The sequence below is a fragment of the Panthera onca genome, chromosome B2 (assembly GCF_046562875.1).
Source record: "Panthera onca isolate mPanOnc1 chromosome B2, mPanOnc1 haplotype 2, whole genome shotgun sequence".
Taxonomy (NCBI): domain Eukaryota; kingdom Metazoa; phylum Chordata; class Mammalia; order Carnivora; family Felidae; genus Panthera; species Panthera onca.
The window spans coordinates 55,610,440-55,633,253 of NC_138343.1; the positions used below are offsets into that span (position 1 = coordinate 55,610,440).

At 34.4% G+C, this 22,814-nt stretch overlaps 1 protein-coding gene and 1 pseudogene across 6 annotated transcripts in view; both read right to left on the reverse strand.

The window, feature by feature from the left end:
- The window catches only part of KHDRBS2 (KH RNA binding domain containing, signal transduction associated 2), a 600,763-nt gene that overhangs the window by 80,408 nt on the left and 497,541 nt on the right, over positions 1 to 22,814 (reverse strand). The gene's annotated exons all lie outside the window — the stretch shown is intronic.
- On the reverse strand, positions 1,624 to 3,672 carry LOC144616389 (60 kDa heat shock protein, mitochondrial pseudogene; annotated as a pseudogene).

The following is a 22,814-nucleotide window of genomic DNA, read 5'->3' on the forward strand; positions in this document are numbered from 1 at the left end:
TAACTGACACTTTTGACTATTACATACTTTAGAAGACAAGTACATGTTTGCTTAGCAATTCCTATAAACACCTACTTGCTTTTGTGCCAGTGACACTGTCTTTATGTTTCCTATTATAGTAATAATATGCTGGTGATATCAGTTTACAAAATTCTAATGGTTCATTTTAATCTGGAAGATTTTGTACACATCAACTAATATGCCCCTGAATATTTATAAAACAGAATTGCAAATCATTACATTAAGGTATTTGGTACTATTTATCTGGAGACTAACACCATAAATGTCAAATAAAGATCGCCTAGCACAAATTCTTTAAAGCCTGCTGATGGAAATTCTCTGAAATAAATACATATGTATTAAATGGATCCGTCATTACAGAGGAAGGTTATAAAAAGTTTGGGAGATTAGTGTGATGCAGTAGAAAACTATGAAGTTTGAAACCAGATTAACTGCTATTTGCATTCTGCCTTTAACACATCTCCATTTTGTAAATGGTGATACGAATATATACATTGTATTTGGGGGCAGAGAGAAATTTATCTGCACAAATAAACATGGGTGCCTTGGTACCATAAAATTACACAAGACCTAATTTTTACTACATTTGTGTTGTCTCATTAGGCTTGCAAAATACTTCTGTAATCTCTGTTATTACTAACAAAAATATGAGTTCAGTTATAATATCAAATAATGTAAATACAATATCAAATATACTATGAATGAAGGGCGGGAACAGGAAGGAAAAGTCGGTATTTTTCACTGCAAATGAATAATTTGTAGATGTCAATACAAAATGATTTAAACTGAGAAAGGGTTAATTTTCACTAGTTATGTTTCATATACTTCAGTAATAAGACTAGCATAAATCAAGGACATAATCCGTAAGAATAAAAAACATTGAGCAATTTGGGGAAATGCCTTAGAAAAATGAAATGCTACACAACCTCTCTGTAACTATTTCTCAGGTTTCTCTGTGGAGAAACTGGTCACTTTTCTCCCCAATTTTTTTTTTGTCCTGGAAAGAATCCTTTATGGACTTGTGTATTCCAATAAAATAGGGCAGACTCTTAGCCAGTCTCAGCATGGTGTCACAGAGGAAGAAGCTCAAGTCCAATGCCAATAGCCCTAAACAACAAGCAACATTTAAAGTCTCTCAAACAGGTAGCAATAGGGCTATAACAAAGAGCAAAAGGTCCTCCCAAATCTTATTTACCCGCCTCTCTTCTCACAGTCCTCAGGTAGTAAGCCAGCCTGACCCTCCTGTTCCCCAAATCCTCAAACACTCCAGCCAGATGCAGGGGTGGGGGGTTGGAGGGAGGCCTCTTCCTTGGTTTTTGTAAATCTCACCTCCTCACTCCATGTTGTGCCTTTGGGATCTATTCTTTTTTTTTTTTTTTTTTTTTTTTTTAAGTTTAAACAAATTTTTATTACACAAAGGTTGTCACATAATTGGATATTTCTCTACTTTGTACACAATTATTCTTACTCTCCACAGAAAGGCTGCTTCTTAACTTCTCATCTGGTGATGGCAAGCACTAAAATCCCGATTTTAACAGAATAATAGTAAAAATGCCTCAGTGATTTAAGTTGAAAGCAGTACATTGGTACATGGCTCTTGCATTCAGTTATCAGGAATGTACAAATGTCTTTTTATTCAAAAATACAAAATAAATTATCTGTAGGCATGGACAATGACAGCAGTAAACCATTATATGTTGTCAACTGAAACCAGTAACTGATGGTTATAGTGATTTTCTTAAACATCAGCCAGCCTTTTCTTCAGTCATTTCCTTCAACTGACTTCTCTGAAGTTATTCTTGAGGAGCACTGCCTTGAGCTTCCTCTCACAGTTCATTAACAATGGTAAAGCGCTATTCTAGGAATTAGAACATGCCACCTCCCATACCACCTCCCATTCCTCCCATTCCGCCCATTCCAGGGTCCTTCTCTTCCTTAGGAATTTCGGTGACTACAACTTCTGCTGTAGTTAACAGAGAGGCCACTCCAGCAGCATCCAATAAAGCAGTTCTTACAACCTTAGTTGGATCAATGATTCCCTTTTCTACCATATTCACAAAATCTCCAAGCATAGCATCATAACCAACTTCTGAGGAACTCTGCATAATTTTCTCAACTATCAATGATCCTTCAACACCTGCATTCTTAGCAATGGTCATTGCAGGAATTTTGAGTGTTCTCTTAATGATTTCTATACCAATTTTTTGATCTTCATTAGCTGGAGTTATTGAATCCAAGGATGGAATGCACCGAAGCAGGGCACAACCCCCTCCCAGAACAATGCCTTCTTCAACAGCAGCTCGGGTAGCATTGAGGGCATCTGTAACTCTGTCTTTTTTTTCATTCACTTCAACATCACTTGTGCCACCAACCTTTAGCACAGCTACTCCATCTGAGAGTTTTGCCAGACGTTCATTCAGTTTTTCCTTTTCATATTCACTAGTTGTGATATCTAACTGTTCAATGATTTCTTGGATACGTTTTTCAATTTGAGCCTTGTCACCTTTTCCTTTTAAGAGCATGGCATCATCTTTGGTCACAATGACTTCTCCAACTTTTCCTAAGTCATGAGGCTGAACATCTTCAAGATTTAGAGTCAACCCTTCTTCTCCGAACACTGCACCACCAGTAGCAATAGCCATATCTTTAAGCTGGTTCTTTCTATTGTCACCAAAACCTGGAGCTTTGACGGCTACAACCTGAAGACCAACTTTCAGCCTATTCAGAACAAGTGTACTCAGAGCTTCTCCATCAACATCTTCAGCAATTACGACCAAGGGCTTACGGTGAGCATTGGCAATTTCAAGAGCAGGTACAATGGACTGGACACTAGAAATTTTCTTTTCACTCAACAGAACATAGGCATCTTGGAATTCACATTTCTGCCCTTTTGATGTATTAATAAAGTATGGAGAAATATAACCTCGATCAAATTTCATGCCTTCAATAATTTCTAATTCATCATTTAGTGTTTTTCCATCCTTTACTGTGATGACACCTTTCCTTCCAACCTTTTTCATTGCATCAGAAATGATGTTGCCAATTTCTTTATCTCCATTTGCAGAAATGGTAGCAACCTGAGCAATTTCTTCAGGGGTTGTCACAGGTTTAGACTGCTTCTTAAGTTCAGCAATTACAGCATCAACAGCTAACATCACACCTCTCCTGATTTCCACTGGATTAGCACCTTTGCTAATCTTCTCGAAGCCTTCCTTGGCAATAGAGCGTGCCAGGACAGTAGCAGTAGTGGTGCCATCTCCAGCCTCTTCGTTTGTGTTATTGGCAACGTCTTGAACAAGTTTAGCGCCAATATTTTTATATTTATCTTTTAAATCAATTGACTTTGCAACAGTCACACCGTCTTTTGTTACTTTGGGACTGCCCCAACTCTGTTCAATAATCACTGTTCTTCCCTTTGGCCCCATAGTAACAGCTACAGCATCAGCTAAAAGGTCTACACCTTGAAGCATTAAGGCTCGGGCATCTGCACCAAATTTTACATCTTTGGCATAGGCCCGAGTAAGATGAGGAGCCAGTGCCCTGGACACTGGCCTAATTTGGCGAAGTACTGCGGGTAATCGAAGCATTTCTGCGGGGCAGCGGCAGGGCGTGCGGACGATGAGGCAGGCCGTCGGAGGCGAGTGAGGGCCTTTGGGATCTATTCTATTGGGATCTATTCTATCTTCTTGTTCATTAAGATCTCCAAGTTATTTTTAAATGCATATTAACATAGCCTCCTCCCAAAGTCCCTTCTCACCTGGGAACTCAGACAGAACAGAAGAAAGCCCAGGAGTGGAGAGAGAAATCAAAGGCATCTCCTAGAAGTGGGGAGTGGAAATTGAGAATGGAAGGCAACATGGTGGGGTGTTTGTTTTGCTCACTCAGATATTCTTCTGCCCGTGGCACAAAGGGCTTGATAAATATTTGTTGGATAACTAAACATATGAATAAATGAACATTTAAACCTTTTAATATGTTGATTCCTAATACTCTTGTATCTCTAAATGCTATACTGTGGAGGCAGTGTATGTAGGTTTCTTGGATTTTATTGTGGAGAATTTGGAGCATTGTCTGAACAGTGATGGAAAAGAGGAGTATAATGAGAGGCCCAGAGTCCCTGGAGGATTTATGCCAAACAGCAGTAAACATGCATTGCTGACCAGGTTCAGCTAAGAGATCATAAAGGAGCCCTTTCTGAGTTGAAAATGGGGCAGTTTCTAAAATAAAAATTAAAAAAAAATTTAAAAAGGGGATTTTTTTTATACAATGAAAGTATATGACTGATATAGTATTGAAATCAAACCAATAACAATAGACTATCCCAAGTTTCAAAATGAAAATGAAGAGTCTTACTCAGCACTTTTTAGACTTACATGGAAGCCTTACATCATTTTATGATTATACTCCCAAGGCAGGTGCAGTTTGTGAATTTCTATTCACAATTTGGGTAGATAGGGACTATCTTTTGGTTCATAATTTCTACATCATATTCCAGGTGTGCCTTGATTTACTTTTTCCAAAAAAATTCAAAAACTTAAAACTCATGTTAAATTTACAAAAAACTAGATTAAATATAGATTAATAAAATAGAACTATTAGAGGTAATTGTTTAAATCATAAAAGCTATTTCTCAGTTGTCAACAAGAGTATAGAGAATTGAAAATAGTGAACTCATTGATTTTAAAATTTGATTTAACTTACAGAGAATTTAGAAAGAACCTACTTTACTTTTAATTCAAAATGTATCTGTATCATTTTCACTGAAAGTGAAAAAAATCATATTGTCGACCTTCTCTGATTGTCTTTCTTCAGTGTCTTTGGTGTCTTTGGCCTTGTTTCAGTGTCTTTGGTGATTTTGTTTATATCAAAAATGCATTTTAATATAAAGGTCATGTTGTATGTGACCATTTTTACAGTCTGATATGCTGTATTTTAGGCTGTTAAGTGGAGGTCACCTAAAAATATTTATGATTTAAAAATTACTCCGGATTTGATAAAATATAAATTTCCAGTTTTATATTTAGAAGAGGACCTGAATAAAGAAGAGAAAAAGTGCATTTTGCCATGCTGTGCTATTAACCCATTGACAAAGAGCAACAGTAGAAGCTGTTGTGAAAAGCAGTGAAAGAGTAATGAAGTCATTTTGCTCTTCATTTGCAAATAAGTATTGAAGCAGAGAATGCCAAGAAATCATGGCAAAACAATGAGAAAATTCATTCTCACTCTTACTTACTCACTTGGGAAAGAACAGAGTGGAATTATAAACTGACACACAATGAAAGTGTCCAGAGAGATCCATGTATAGAAGGAAAAATATTACCTAGGATGTCTATGTTCTCTGGTGATAGAAACCTCAAAGGAAATACCCTCTTTAATTTAGGAAAGAACATAACAGCATATGTTTGATATCTTTCCAGGATTTCAGCACTCATATTAAGGGTATGAAATACAATAAGACATAGCCATAAAAAGAAAAACATTAAGATTTTAATATTATATCATCTACCATACTGTTTAATAAAGTTACTTACCAGAACATGTCTTTGAGACAATGAACAACTACTAAAATATATTAATACCAGCTCTAACAGTCATAATTTCAAGGATTTATTAAATTCCATGCACAACATGGTATTTGGCACTAAAGTATTTGAGTAAAGTTGGCACTGCGATTATGCCCAGGATTGTGCAAATCTCTTTCTCATCCTTAATCTCATGTGTAAACCCCCTATCACAATTCAATGAAACAAGTATTTCTTTCCTCAAATTACACATGAGGAAATTTACAGAGGTGATGATAATTTACCCAAGACCACATAGCTGGTTAATCTGACAGCAAATTTAAGTACCATGTGTCTCCAAACAGAAAGCATAATAAACATGACTTACAGAGGAGAATAAAATAAAATAGGGAGCTACAATAAAATCTAAAAATACACACTCTACAGATAGAGGTGTCATAGCATAAAGGACAGTTTTCTAAAGACAGCACAGATGACTGACTGGTCTTTGCCAGGACCTAGTGCCACCACACTACAGTTGCTTTTTTTGTGTCTTCCTTCATTTCTTCACTCCACTGTCAGTCCTAAATGACATACTCCACCCCCTAATGTCAAGAGACATTAGATTTTGTTTTTTGATCTCTTTGTTCAGTCAATTTAAAGGACAAGATGTCAGAAAGAATAGATTGACTATTGACTGGAAGCCAAACCTCTCTGCCTTGATTTTGGACCCTTAGCAATTTGGTTCCACTTACTTCTGTAACCTTGTTTCCTAGTGCTTTGCTCACCGACAATCCACCACTCATTTCCTGCCCAATCCCTGTTGTGTGTTGTGCATCAGACTCTTTCCACAATGGTATTTCCTTCATTTCTGTTAAGCTTATCGTCCAAATGTAGGCAATTTGTAACTGCTTTCAGGGGAGGAAAGGGAGTACTTAATTTACCAGACAATTTGGAATATTAGTAGACATTTTCTCAGTCATAACCCCAGCTTCTAAACTAAATATCCTCCTGTCCTGCCATCCATCAACAAGAGTAGAACAATTCTACTCTTAATATTTAATAATATTGATTTAATAATATTGATTTAAATATTTAATAATATTGATTTAAATATGTAAACGTAGGAGTGCCTGGGTGGCTCAGTTGATTAAGTGTCCAACTCTTGATTTTGGCTCAAATTATGATTTCACAGTTCATGGGATTGAGCCCCATGTCAGGCTCCACACTAAGCATGGAGTCTGCTCAGGATTCTCTCTCTCCCTCTCCCTCTGCCACTCTCCTGCTCACACTCTCTTTGTCTCTCTCAGAATAAATAAATAAATAAATAAATAAATAAAAATGTAATTTAAGAATGTTTATTTTATTTTAGTGACACTCAGAACATTTATATCATCTTTCTTGGGTTCACTTCTTGGCACCCCACTAATATCTGAAATCCCCCAACTTAGAACTCTTCTCCCATGGATGCCATAAGAAATACACCTCTTAGAGTTGCTACGATGTGGGATAATAGAATATTAAAAATTATATGTTTGTCTTAACAAATGTAGCAATAATATAAGGATGAAGACCATATGGGAACTGTGGAATTAAAAAAATACCGATCTTTAGTGTGTTTTTCAAGAAAATTGTAGTTAGCATCACAGGAAGAAAAAAGTGGGATAATATGTAGAAAACAATGGAAAATAATATACTTCTCTTGAATGGTTCAAATTGGGAAATAAAGAGTGAGAACTTTTGACCAGGAAGTATGAAAAATGCCATTATTTTTTAAACCACCCAATCAGAAACCAGCCCAGTTTGGAAATATGACAATGCACAATGATAAACAAGTTACACTTAAAATTTATGTGAATACCAATAACAACTAACATTCAATGGATATGATACTGTAGGCACATTTTTTACATTAAATGTCATAATTTGTTCTGATTACACCCCCAAGAGTACGTAGTATCCATCCCCATTTTCCTCCTCATAAAATTGAGGCATAAACTCCAAAATCACACAGCTAGAATGTGTCTAGGCTGGGAATGAAACCCACATCTGTCTGACACTAAAGCTGATTGCTTAGCATTCATAGATAGAGCTCAATCATAAAATACTATAAAAGTAGAAGAAACTCGCCAAATTACAGTACTCTATTTCCTCTCTTGGGTTGCATATCAGTAGAATAACTCTCTGTGCATCTTATAAAAACATGGTAGAGATGTTTTTAAATACATGATGTAGCCTCAGCAAATTTTTATCCATGAAACAGACAGGCTTTATCTAATCAATGACTTGAGTAGTGGTCTGAGAAGTTTAATTTAGCTAAACTTAAGACACATTTTTTTTCAGAAAAAAATTGGAAAAAAATATGTATCTTCAGTACCAAAATGTAAAACACTTGTTGACTTTGGGAAACATGTAACACTATGTTTTACCACATGTGACTTTTATTTCTCTTCTTGAATTCCCTGAATCTATTCAAGATCATCTTCCTCCCGTGCAAAAAAATCCAGCTATGTCTATCTAGTAATTTCCTTCTAACAAACAACATTCATTTAAACCTAATTGTGGATCCTTCTGAAATCTATAATTTAGCTGTTTGGGAATAGAATAAACCATTGATAATAAATATATACCTGCTACCCACTGTTGCCTCTATAAGAATCAACTTGCCTACAGAGTATCTGCTTCTGAGTTTCACCTGGGGGCTCTTCTTTGAAACCATTTTGTATTCTCTCAATGGCATAACCCTGCATATGAGGCACCTATGCCTCTCCCTGTACCTCAGATTCATTTATTATGGAAAACCATGGCATTTTGTTTTGAGGCACCTGGACGATTGTGTGAGCCTCTAGCCAATATTTACAAATAGAACATCCCAAACATATGTCCCAAATTTGAGGAAAATATGCCCAATCGTTTTTATATGATGTAATGACACACAGACAGGATTTAATTTTATTTACATAGATTACCTAACTCCCCTTTTATTCTAGCTGGAGACACTGAATGATATTGAGCATTTTAAGACAAATGTGTATATAATTTATCCATACAGTAACTCTTAAGCCCAAGCTTATATGGAATGACTTTGCAAAACAAAGAATGAAATAAAAACTGATTAAATGCAGATATTATTCCCAGGTGGCTCAGTCAGTTGAGCATCTGACTCTTGATTTTGGCTCAGGTCATGATCTCATGATTCGTGAGACTGAGCCCTGTGTTGGGCTCTGTGCTGACAACATGGATCCTGCTTGGGATTCTCTCTCTCCCTCTCTTTCTGCTCCTCCCTGCTCTCTCTCTCTCTCTCTCTCTCAAAATTAAACAAACATTAAAAAAAAATAATAATAAAAAAAATCAGTCTTAAGAAATCCAAGTTTCTAAACTCAGGCTAGTATTTTTCTACAAATTTCTTTTTCTTTTTTTTTTAAATTTTTTTTGAACGTTTATTTTATTTTTGAGACAGAGAGAGACAGAGCATGAACAGGGGAGGGCCGGAGAGAGAGGGAGACACAAAATCTGAAACAGGCTCCAGGCTCTGAGCTGTCAGCACAGAGCCTGACGCGGGGCTCGAACTCACGGATCGCGAGATCGTGACCTGAGCCGAAGTCGGCCGCTTAACCGACTGAGCCACCCAGGCGCCCCTACAAATTTCTTTTTCAAAATCACATGAAGTGTAGATACCTCAATGCCATCAGTAAGACCTATTTTTCAAAACAAGTAAAAAATAAATAAAATGAGCAAAACTAACAATATCCCGATTAGAAATTTCCAAATATTTCCCTTTTCCCAAGCTTTTAAAAATGGAGAGCAGATGCTGCTGATGTTCCTGGGACAAAGAGAAGAGAATAACAAACCTTGTTATGAACGGTCTTTAAATCCTCTTTGGAGATTCACTGTGAAACTTTGGCACAACAGTAAGAGAGGTTGGTTTTATCTGGGGAATATAAACATGATCCTGAGCACTGATGATTCCTGTGTGCAAATTAAGAATTCTGAACTACTGGCGGGAGGGGGCATATAGAAGTATACATATCCAGGAAGGGAAATTGAGACGTATTTTGTGGTTGGTTGGCTTGTTGGTTTGCCTGTTTATTTTTTGTTTTATTTTGATTGTTTTATATTTTATAATTAAAAATTCAGAGTTTCTATCACACATTAGGAGATCAAAGTCTCTGGCTACTACTGACTGAGCCGTGTTGTGTTTGGGAATATCCGGGCCCATTTAAGTTTGATGTTGTGTAGGCAATGAGCTGTCTGTGCTTGTTTTTTCTAGAAAGTAGTCTTGCTGTATAAACAAAGCACCTATTCATTATTTTGGCAGGATTCAGATTTGTACTCCCCATTAGGTCAGTGACCAGTCCAGGATTTATCACCTCATGAGTTTAAGATCAATCAGTTGGTTTTATTTTTTTTTAATTTTTTTTTTCAACGTTTTTTATTTATTTTTGGGACAGAGAGAGACAGAGCATGAACGGGGGAGGGGCAGAGAGAGAGGGAGACACAGAATCGGAAACAGGCTCCAGGCTCCGAGCCATCAGCCCAGAGCCTGACGCGGGGCTCGAACTCACGGACCGCGAGATCGTGACCTGGCTGAAGTCGGACGCTTAACCGACTGCGCCACCCAGGCGCCCCAATCAGTTGGTTTTAAATGTTTATTTATTTTGAGAGAAAGAGAGAGCACACAGGGGAGGGGCAGAGAGAAGGAGAGACAGAATTTTAAGCAATCTCTGTGTGCTGTCAGCACAGAGCCCAACACAGGGCTCGATTCCTCGAAGTGTGAGATCATGACCTGAGCCAAAATCATAGTTGGCTGCTTAATGGACTGAGCTACCCAGGCACCCCCTAAGATCAATCAGTTGGTTTTAGTTGCTAGTTTTATTCTATTATAAAACATAAAAAGCCATTTCTTTTTTAAAAATTTTTTATATGTTTATTTCATTTTTGAGAGAGACAGAGACAGAGCGAGAGAGAGACAGAGTGAGAGCAGGGGAAGGGCAGAAAAAGAAGGAGACACAGATTCCGAAGCAGGTTCCAGGCTCCAAGCTGTCAGCACAGGGCCTGATGCGGGGCTTGAACCCACAAACCGTGAGATCATGACCTGAGCTGAAGTCAGATGCTTAACCCACTGAGTCACCCAGGTGCCCCAAAAGGCCAATTCTGAATGGCTCAAATACAATATAGCCCTTTCTGTGCCACAGTCCTGGTTTTGTTTTTTTTTTTTTCAGTTCCAGGGGAGTTTGTGAGAGTTTAATATGATTTAAATTTTTTTAGATAAATATAATTCTCAAAAAGCAGTAACAAATAAAGTTATCTCTTCCATTCAGAAAACGTATGTTGATTGTCAACTTGGCAGCATTTACACTCAAAATTGTGTATTAGTCAGCTATTACTGCATAACCACCACAAAACTTTAATAGCACACAAAAATAAGCACATATTGTTCAGTCATGTGTCTATGAGGTGTCTGCAGTTGGGCTGATCTAGGCTGGGCATGGCTGAACTTGTCCTAGGCAGGGGGTTGCATCCACATGTCTCTCATCCTTCCTGGACTAGAGAGGTACTCAGGATATATTCTTCTTATGGAAATGGCAAAAGCAAAAGAGGACTCAAGTACATTTCATGCCTTTTCTTACTTTATTTTCACTGTATCACATTGGCCAAAGCAAATCACATAGGCAATCAAAGAGTGGAGGAGTATACTCTGTCCATGGTCAGGTTATGGCAAATATATGGATGCTGTACCATATATAATATATACCAAATATATAATGCTACTACATGGGAGTGAGAATTGTGCACAAGACTTAAAAGCTGCCATAACTTGTGAGAGAAAATGCAGCATTTACTCAATGCAATCACTTTGGAAAGAATAAAGTGTGTTGGAAAGAATAAAGATCCTCAGCCTTCCACATCATACAATTTATTTGTAATCAGCTTCCTCCCATCACCCATTTCCTGTTCATTCCTATACCTTGCTTCTTCTTCTAGAATGTCTTCCTCCTTTTTCTTAACCTGATCCATTTGTATTCATCCCTTTAGCTCAGCACATACACTACTCTTTACAGAAAGTAATTTCTGACCATTCTGATTTAGGTCAGAAACACATGCATGTCTAGGTCAGAAGCACATGGATGTCTCCCTAGCCCAGCACTTTCCATGTTGCATTGTAATGATATATATGTCAGTCTCTCCAGAAGGATAAGAGTTCCTTTGAATCTTTTGTTTCTAACATTTCATGTAGCCAGTACTAATTTATATTTATTGAAGGAATACAAATGAAACAAAAGAAGACAAAAAGATACAGTCTCTGCCTTCAAAACTCATGTCCTATGCCCTAAAAGTACATTTCCTTAATAGTTTTATACAAGTGAATTTGAAAGATAAAATCAAATTTATTTCCTTGATGAAATGAAGCCACATAAGTAGTTATCCATTAAAAAAGTAGTACTCTGTTATCTTCTTTAAAATGATGTAACATGTATTTATTCTCCAAAACTAATTGCATTTTTCTTTTACGTAGAATTATAATATGTGTGGGAGATTAATAAGTGTAGTCATTACCTATACAAGCTTGAGCTTAGTTGTTAATCATATGTAAACTACTGAACTGCTATATTAGAAGGAAAATGCAACATTTAATTATTATGAATGGTTGTTAAAAATTACTTGATAATATCAGGCATCACCCTTTTAGATTAGAAAATGTGAATCATTGAAGCAATTAAATCACAGCACTCAAATCTCATTAAAGGCATATGAAAACAAACCTTAGAATGACTCTACCAAGTATGTTTCTTTTATTCAGTTAAAAAAAAGAAACCTGAAATTAAATCTAGCAATATGTGTAGACTTCCCAGCCAGGAGTATTTTTTGAAAATACTTATCTAAACCAGAATTACTTTAATATTTAGCTTCAGATATTTAATTAATTATAAATTATTTAATTCAAAAACACATACATATCCCTAAAGATTTTTAGTGTTTTAGCAATTTTAGCCTCATGTTCTGGTATATAGCTTCTAATTAAGGACCTGAAAAGTATTTATTACTTTAATCATTATAGTAATCGACTGATAACTTTTTAACATAGTTTACTTCATTTAACGACTTTTGTCAAGACTGTACTTTGTCATTCAGCATTCTATAAAGATTCTTTTTAATTATTTTGAAATAGTAAATTAAAAAATCTATACCAAGAGTATAATATGTGTGAGAAATCACTCAAGATATGAGTAAGAGTGCTTTTTTTCCAGAATATGATTCCTCTCATCACATACCAATTTTGTGTTATAAATCAATTTAATCTAGAAATTAGCATGGTATCTGGTACATTCTTCAAGTAAAACACGGTGTGAATTTTTGATACAATTAAATGCAAAAATATGAAATATTAGGTGAATTATTATGTTGAATCATATGAAGATGACAATATCTATTGATTTTTTTAACCTACAAAAGTGGAAATTGCACATGGTTCAACCTAATAAAAATAACAGAACACTGCACATGCATCTGTGTCCTTACAGGAAACTTAGTGCTTCATTTTTAAATTATTATCAACATTAGAATTTTTAAGTTAACATAAATTTTATGTTTTTAAAAATATATGCATTAACAGACAAAATAAAAACTATTAAAAAGAGTGTAAGGCATGCTGCTCAGAATCTAATATTCAAACTTAGGGAAATTTTATAAAATAAGAAGCTATTTTTCTATATCTATCACTTCAACAAAAATTGCAAATAGTTATTATTCACAATGCAGGAAAAGTAATATTCCTGTTCTTTGATTGTGGGAGTACAGATTTGTATAACCACTTTGAAGAGTAACTGGACAACGTTTATCAAAATTTAATGTTCTACATACTCTAGAACCTAGCAATATATATATTGAACTTTATCCCACAAATATACTAGGGTGAAAGGGCAACTGTGCAACTGGACCCTTTCTGAGAAAATGAAATGTGTCTATATGCGTATACATACAAAGATCATAAAGACTTAAAGTCTATAAAAATATTTTTCTGTGGGATTGGTTCAAGGAGGAGGTCTTCTTTTTAAAATTATATTTCCAACAAATGGGGAATAAAGCATCAGGATCACTTGGCTCCTTACTTTCATGTTTATAAACTATTGTATTAAAATTGCTTTAGGACAGGGTGGGGCCGGGGAGGGGGGAAGAAATGTTACCTCTCCCTCACCTCCACAGCCAAAGAAGGAAAAACACTGCATACATGTCATGACTATATAATAACAGTAATAATGTGGAATGAGCTTCCATTGTCTAATGTGGTGAACCTCTTTTATTCTTTCTCTTCCCAGTTTTATTCAGTTGAACTTATTCAGGCAAATACAACCACTAATTACTTATATCTTTTTTCATGCTGACTAGATCTTTGGCTAAAATGAAACAAAGCCACACATACATACATACAGACAGTAGGAGTCTCTGTATCTGCCTCTCTCTTTTTCACACACATATACACACACATGTACCCCTACATGATCAGTCATGTAGTAGGTACTAAGCACCCCTCTAAGACAGTTTGAAAAGTGTAAACACTGCTAGTCTTTAAATTATATTCATTTATTTAATTCTCCTAATCCAGTGATGAAAAGAAGGAAAGGAAGAAAGAGTGAAGAAAGGAAGAAAGTAAAATGGATGCAGAGTGGAAAATTTGCTAAATCAATTAAAACACCTATTCATTGGAGAAATTTGCGAAATATTTTGAAAATTAAAATCACTTGTGGTTATGTAAAGAGACTGCTAGAAAAGCAAAGATCAAATAACCTGCTAGATCGAGCAAAGCTACATTTATTAGTGCCTTCAGATGGGAATCAGAACAGACTATGTATGTATAAAGTATCAAAACATGAGCTGAGTGATTTTGAGGTGGATCTGGAAAGTAAAGGAATTAGTTGAGATCGGGCAGAATTTATGACATAACTCTGGATTGGTGAATGTGAATAACAAGGCAGAAGATTCTGAATTCTGCCTTTATGCTTAAGCACTTAGTCTTGGCAAATAAACTAAGGTTCAATCTTAATTTCCAGGAGTAGGAACAATAGCTTAAATATTTTCACCTGTTCTCTGTATTGCTTAGCAAACACACACACACACACACACACACACACACACACACGACACCCCCCTCCCCAGCACAGAATTTGTCATAGAATTATTTAGCACAGGAATAGGAAATTATTTTGGTTTTTGTCTTAATATCGTGATCAAAAAATAATCCCACTACAAAATGTTAAATAAATTTCATTACTTACACTTTACATAAGTCTCTCTATATTTTTACATAACTGTCAGTAATATATATGCATATATTACTTATCATATATAATAAATGCATTTATACATAAATATATATTTAGACATAATATTATATTTAAAAAACTATTTTCCTTATTTTTAAATATTCTCAAAAGTATACTACTTTGGTACATAGAATTATGGTGTAGTTAGGAATGTACAATGATTTATTTTACCAGCTCCCTTTTATTAGACTTTTAGTTTGCTTTTAACATTTGGCTATTATAAATACTGCTCTAATGAACATCTGTGCATATAAATCTTTGACCTCATCTCTCATTATCTCCTTAGGACAGATTTCTAGAAATAAAGTTAATTGCCAAAGAGTGTCCATCTCTGTTTACAATAAAATTATGAGTGAAATGATTTGCAACTTTACCGTGATCACAGTTTCAATCTTCCTGAAACTTTTGAGAATCTTATATGATAGATGCTATTATAGACAGTGAATGATTTCCATATTTTAACTCTTGTGGTTGTTTATTACAGATGAAACCACGGAATTATTTTCTTTAGAAAGTGAAGACTCAGTTTTATCTATGCCTCTCATTACAAAAGAAAATCAAAAGTATTACATTAAGTACTTCATCTTTTCTCTTACTAAGATTTGGGGGTTTTATCTTGTTTTGTCTACTTTGTAAATTGGTTTGACCTATTATCAATCTAAATGTTCTAGTATTCTTCACTAATATCAAGGTCTTAACTTGTCTTCTGGCCCAATGCCAATTTGAGTAATTGCATATTTCCAGATTTCTTCCAATCAGATTCATTTAGGAAAGTCATTCTCTTCTTCCTTGGAAATGACAACAGAATGTCACTTTTACTGTAAAAGTGTGAGTTTCTAAAAGCAGACTGGATCTTAAGCAGTAAAAATTTACCATAATCTTACCCTCAGCTCAAGAAACCTGCAGTCAGTCTTCTCCCTAAAACTGCATGCCTTTCAAAGGTTGTTTTATGTATAGCTCTGAATAACAATACACTGGTGTGCACAATATATCATGATGTTTGATTGTTAGAGAACTCTATTGTCTAAGTACTATATTTTAGTGAACTTGCATTAGTACAAAAAATTATTTTTTTCTACATGTGTTCCAAATCAATGTTCAATAATTTGGGTAGTTTGTACTTACAGACACAGGCAAAATAGTGACCTCATAAGCTATAAGTAACAAAGTCCCCAGTGAGATATTGTTGGAAAAAAAATCCTATTCAGCCACTTTGATGCTCTGAAATACTGGCAGTTTTTGACTCTGGCCTATGTTATCTGTGACCAAAGAAAGAAGTATCAGGAAACACAAATTACTGAAAACTCCTCTTATTTATAGCTGTTAGATGAGATTTGAGTGGTTATTATTTCTAGGCTTATTCTCAATTCAAACAAATCATTTGTAATGAGAGTAGAAGAATAGGCTTTTTTTTTTCCCCCAGGTGGAACTCAAATGTTGCTTTATTTTATCATATAAAATATCAGTGGATATACATTTGACATCTAATCTTGAGATATTTATGTAGTATCACACATATTTTTATCTGGCTTTTTAAAAATAAACTTGCATATCTTATGCAAATGTAACATCCCCTTGTTATCAAATGTAGACATCACATGTCTAAGTAAACAAAACTCTACTGTAAACTAGATTCATATAAGCTAATTTTATTTAAACTTAAAACTCCCAAGTCTGTTTTTTTTTTTTTTTTAAGTTAGCATGCTGATTCCTGGAGAACAGTTTTGAATTAGAAGTTTTATTAAGGGGTACCTGGGTAGCATAGTTAAGTGTCCGACTCTTGATCCTGGCTCAGGCCATGATCTTACGGTTAGTGAGTTCGAGCCCCATATCAAGCTTTGGTGCAGAGCCTGTTTGGGATTCTGCCTCTCCTTCTCTCTGATTCTCCCCCAATTGTTCTCTCTCTCTTTCTCAAAATGAATAAATAAAAACTTAAAAAAATAAAAAAAAAATAAAAAAAAAGTTTATTAAAAACAAACTGACTGAAGTTTATACAAAATTTGCCATTCCTAAGAAGTGATATGTTCACCAATTAACCGATTATATTTATAGAAATCATATATATCATAATGTTTGGAAAGATAGACAGAATTTTCTCTTAATTTTTATTTTTACAGACTAAACCCAAGAAATGTGTAAAAATGATGAATTGTAGATGCAGTAGATTAAAGTTAAGAATGGGGTTTCCAAACTCAAAATTCTTGGGCTCCAATCACACAATCTCCACTTAGTTACTTGGGCAAGTTCTTAACCTCTCTGTGTCTGTTTTCTCATCTGCAAAGTGGTTGTGATAATAATAGTTATCCTGTAACCTGTATAAACCCAACAGTGCCGGGCATCTAATAATCTTCAATAAACATTAATACCATATTTGTAATTATTTTTAGATATTACATATTCAGTAATTAGCTAGTATTTGTTGAAAACCTAATGGATGCAGAGTATGTGTAGATAATTAGCAATTGGCAAAGATAAATTGAAAAGTCAAAACTTGAGGATTGAAGACTGTAAAAGGTGTAGGAGAAAAGCATGGACATAGTAAGAGAGTGCACAGTTACTAGAGCAACTGATAGGGCAAAAGACAAAATTGTATACACAGGTTTATGATTAAATACGAAAGAAAAAAGAAGCAAATTGAAAAAGTACAATCACTAAGCACACAAACATAAAAAGAAGGAAAATATAGTTTTAGTTTTTTGCAAGGAACTATCTGCACAGAGGGTAACATATGTTTTAAAGACCAACATATGGTGATTAGCCAAAAGAAAACTCAGAACAATCAAATAAATTACAGACCCTGTAAATTATGTTTCTAAAATTTTATTTTGATGCACAAAGACCAGGCTTTTAGGCTGCTCTAAGATTGGTGCTAGTTTGCCATAACTTCTTTACTCCTATATGTCTCATGACCGGGAGAATAGTTTTCAAGATATTACTTTAGGGTTAGAATTTCATAATTTAGTTAGTAAATGGAACACCTTTAAAGGATGCATGATCACACTTACAATGGTAACCAGTACAAACCTACCTAAGAACATTTATGTCACAAGTATATAGTAAAGGTGCTCTCATGCTTACTTTATTGTCAAAAACCCATGTGGTCAAAGTCCTATAGCACATAAGTGGCAAAGAAGAAGAAGAAGAAGGAAAAAAAAAAAAACAAAAAAGATCTGAAGTCCTGCCTAAATTCTAAGTTGATTCTTTCCTCTGGAAATCACACTGTTTTGATAAAACTCAAAGAGAGATATTGGACAACAGAAATTGCAGAGTATTAGAAAGAAATGAGAAAAGGAAAACATTGTAGATCTTAAAAACACTGTTCATTTGAAATAAAAGCACAGATAAAGAAGCAGGTGATAGAGGAACATTTGTTTTCAGACTGAAGAGAGGGCTCAAACAAAACTTAGCCAACATAGCACTTTAGTGGTCAACTGCTTTCACGAAACAAAAGGGTAAGTCCTATTGTTAATTAGGGATTGTACACTTTTCCATGAGATTATTATTATAAAGTTAATTGAAATTCTTGGGAAATGATATTTTAGAAGGAGGTAGTATAATTATCTATTATACATGTTGGTTCGGATACTATTGAGTTGATTTCAATGAAATCAATGGCAATTCTATATCCAGAACAAGACTATAGATTGTACTGACCAAAATGAGTAATGCATTTTCCATATTAAGGGTGCTTGTCAAAAGATGTCTTTATTAGAAACAGAATGGAGATCCTTGTAAAAGTAAAATACTACCAGGATCTCCTCATTAGGTGCTCTTCTACCTTCCCCTCTTATTTTGAAGCATTTCCCCTTCAGTTTCATCAAGATTTCTAATCCATTAGACTTGAAAGATGTGTAAATGAGTGAAATGTAAAGCAGCCATTGCTAAAGAAATTAATCAAGGCTCTCACAATACACCTTACTTGCGATTTTTTTTTCCTTTAAATAAAGCAGAAGCAGACAACAACAGCCTGAGCCAGCAAGAATAATTCTTTAACAGTTCAACTTACAAACAAACAAATAAAACCCCAAAACAACAAAACAACAACAACAAAACCTCTTCACCTGCACTGTTCCACCTGGTACTCAAAATAACTCTAATCATTTGAACTTTCTTTTTAAATCCTTTATTCTGATGAGTTCATTCACTGATTTTTAAATTACACTACCTTGGGTTTGGGGATAAACCTAATTTTCCTATGGTATATTTTCTTTTGTTAAATTATCATTATCAATGCTGCATACAGTTTACTAATTTTTTGTTTAGGATTTTTTTTTTTTCATCTGTGCTCATTATGAGACAATTTTATCATGTTATATTTTTCCTGGGAATTTGTAAATTGAATCCAAACTCTCACATTTATTACAATGATGTTACTTATAATAAACTTTTGTTATTTGACTCTCCATAACTGAGTCTCCATTGTGAGTTTTGGTAATTTGTGAATTATCTCTTTTTGTGATTATTTATTCAGAGGTTTGCCAAATTTATTTTTTCTTCTTTCTTAACAAAAAGAATCAACTTCTGGCTGTTTTTTCTTTTTGAGTCTCTCTTGCAAATGTTTCTATTTCATCAATTCTCTTATTCTTCTACATTTTTCTTTGGGACTGTTTTACTTTTCTCTTTGTTTCACTTTGTTTCCTAAAATGCTTGCTTGGATCATTAAATTTAAGCCTATATTCTTTAATAATATAAGGCTTTAAGGCTCTTACTTTATTTCTAAATACTACTTTAATTACATTTCCAAGTTTTGATTTGTAGCATTTTTAATATCATTGAATTATAAATATTTTCTAATATCCATTATGGTATTTTCCTTAAAGCATTGGTATATAACATATGTTTCTTATTTCTTTAAATACATTGATATCAGAGAAAATTCTCTATGTGCTCAGAGTTCTTTGAAGTAGGATAGATTTGCTTTAGAGTCTTTTTATGATAAATTTTCCTAAATCATCTCCTGTGTCTTAAAAGAATGTGAGTGTAAAGTTCTCGAATGCACTGCAAACAATTTTAAATCATTACAAGTTATAGATGTGTTGAAGCTTTTAGCATTGTGAAGTTACCCTGTTTCTAGTATTTTTTTACCTGTCATTCTGCTTAGATATTAAAGTCACTAAATGTTTTCTTTTTAAAAAATTCCTTGATATATATTTCCATCCTTTTACTTTATAACATTTGTCTTTTAACTGAGTCCATTTATAAGTTTTGTTAATTACTGATATGTTTGGATTTAATTCCTGCCATCATATCTTACTTCTTGATTTGTCCTTCGTGTGTTTTATTGTTTTGTTTTTTCCTTCTATTTCTTTAAATGTTTACTTATTTATTTAGAGAAGGGGGAGGGGCAGAGAGAGAGGGAAAGAGAATCCCAAGCAGGCTCCACACTGTCAGCACAGAGCCTGATATGGGGCTCTATCCCACAAACCCTGAGATCATGACCTGAGCCAAAATCAAATTAACTGACTGAACCATCCAGGTGTCCTTTTTCCTTCTATCTTAAATCTGTTGAAAAAAAATTGTTTTCTCATTTCATGTTTTGCATTCTGCTAGTTTGGAAATTGAACCCTCTGTTTCTATTCTTGATTTGTCTCCCTAACTCATTAAAGTCTTTATTTTGTCATAGTTAGCATACTTAATTTATCAGAGTATAGTATAAGGTTAATATCTGTATGAACACCTTAAAAAATAGGACATTAGAACACTTTAATTCCATCCACTGCCCCTCTGCCCTGAGTAGCACATGCTACTCATTTATATATAAATTTATGTTTACTTTTAAACTCTATATTATTTTATTCATATATTATCATTTTATCTTATATAGTTAATACTTGTACACTTTAAAAAACATTTTAATATTTTATTCATTCTTGAAATTTATAATTGCCATCTGGAATCTTTTTTTTATAAATTCAAAATTTTCTTTAATGAGGATCTGCTGGCAGAATGGCAATTTTTTGGTTTTGGTACTTTGAAAATATCAAAGTATTATCCTATTTTATACCAATATCCTATTCACATTCTTTCCATTGTTGCTCATGAAACATCAGAATGACAAACGATTCGAAAATGTAATGAAATTTTAAAAATACTCTCCCCCCAAATGAATGTTACCTAGGAGTGAGTATGATTTTGGTATGGAATATTCTGAATGGAGAAATGTATCATGTTCTTGAATAGAAAGACTCAAAATCATAAAGGTGTCAGCCCTCCTTAAATTAATCTACAAGTATAATGAAGCTTCAAGAAAAATCACAAAAAATTTATATATATATGTGTGTACATCCTGAAATTCATATGGATGTAAAAACAGTAAATAATAGCCAAGAAAAGTATGAAGATTAGGAAGAGTGGTGTGGGGTTTTCTCTACTTAATTTCAAGACTTGTTACAAAGCTTTGGTGACTGATATCCTTGAAATTATATGGGGATAAAAACAAAAGAAGAGAGAGCTGAGAAACAGATCATGCATATATGTGAATTTAGCATATGACACTGTAGACAGTTATAAACAATGATGAAACTATCAGTAGTGAAATATGATCTATTTGATAAAGGCGTTGGGACAGTAAGCTTAATAAAATAAAATATGGAATCTACCTCACCACATTTATAAAACAGATTTCAGATAAGTAACTAAATCAAAAAAGTGAAATGTAAAAAAAAAGTAGGTAAACAGAATAATATATGTATGCCATTGAGTATGGTCAATGCCATACATACCTTGTAAAGTAAGACATGGCATGTGCAAATCATTCTTTAATGTATTCTTTAATGATGTGTATATGCCATGTCTTAATTATATGGATATATAAAAATGTAGTAGAAGTATGAAGATACAAACATGAACTCACCAACATAGGTAAACTAATTACCTCTACATGAGGAGGTCAGGATAAAGAGATATGGAAAGGGAACTCTAGAAAACCTAGAAATTGACCCACAAATGTATGATCAACTAATCTTTGACAAACCAGGAAAGAATATCGAGTGGAATAAAGACAATCTCTTCAGCAAATAGTGCTGGGAAAACTGGACAGCGACATGCAGAAAAATGAACCTGGACCACTTTCTTTCACCATACATGGAAATAAACTCATAATGGATGAAAGACCTAAATGTAAGACGGGAAGCCATCAAAATCTTTGAGGAGAAAGCAGACAAAAACCTCTTTGACCTTGGCCTTGGCAACTTCTTACTCAATACGTTTCTGGAGGCAAGGGAAACAAAAGCAAAAATGAACTATTGGACCTCATCAAAATAAAAAGCTTCTGCACAGCAAAGGAAACAATCAGCAAAACTGAAAGGCAACTGACGAAACTGGAGAAAATATTTGCAAATGACATATCAGATAAAGGATTAGTATCCAAAATGTATAAAGAACTTATCAAACTCAACACCCAAAAAACAAATAATCCAGTGAAGAAATGCACAAAAGACATGAATAGACACTTCTCCAAAAAAGACATCCAGATGGCAAACCGACACATGAAAAAATGTTCAACATCACTCATCATCAGGGAAATACAAATCAAAACCACAAAAAGATACCACCTCACACCTGTCAGAATGGCCAACATTAACAACTCAAGCAACAACAGATGTTGGTGAGGATGTGGAGAAAAAACATCTCTTTTGCACTGCTGGTGGGAGTGCAAACTGGTGCAGCCACTCTGGAAAACAGTACGGAGGTTCCTCAGAAAATTAAAAATAGAACCACCCTATGACTCAGCAATTGCACTAGTAGGTATTTATCCAAGGGATACAGATGTGATGTTTCGAAGGGGCACATGTACCCCAATGTTTATAGCAGTGCTATCAACAATAGCTAAAGTATGAAAAAACCCAAATGTCCGTCGACGGATGAATGGATAAAGAAGATGTGGTATGTATGTACATATGTATGTATGTATGTATGTATGTACACACACACACACACACACACACACACACACACAATGGAGTATTAC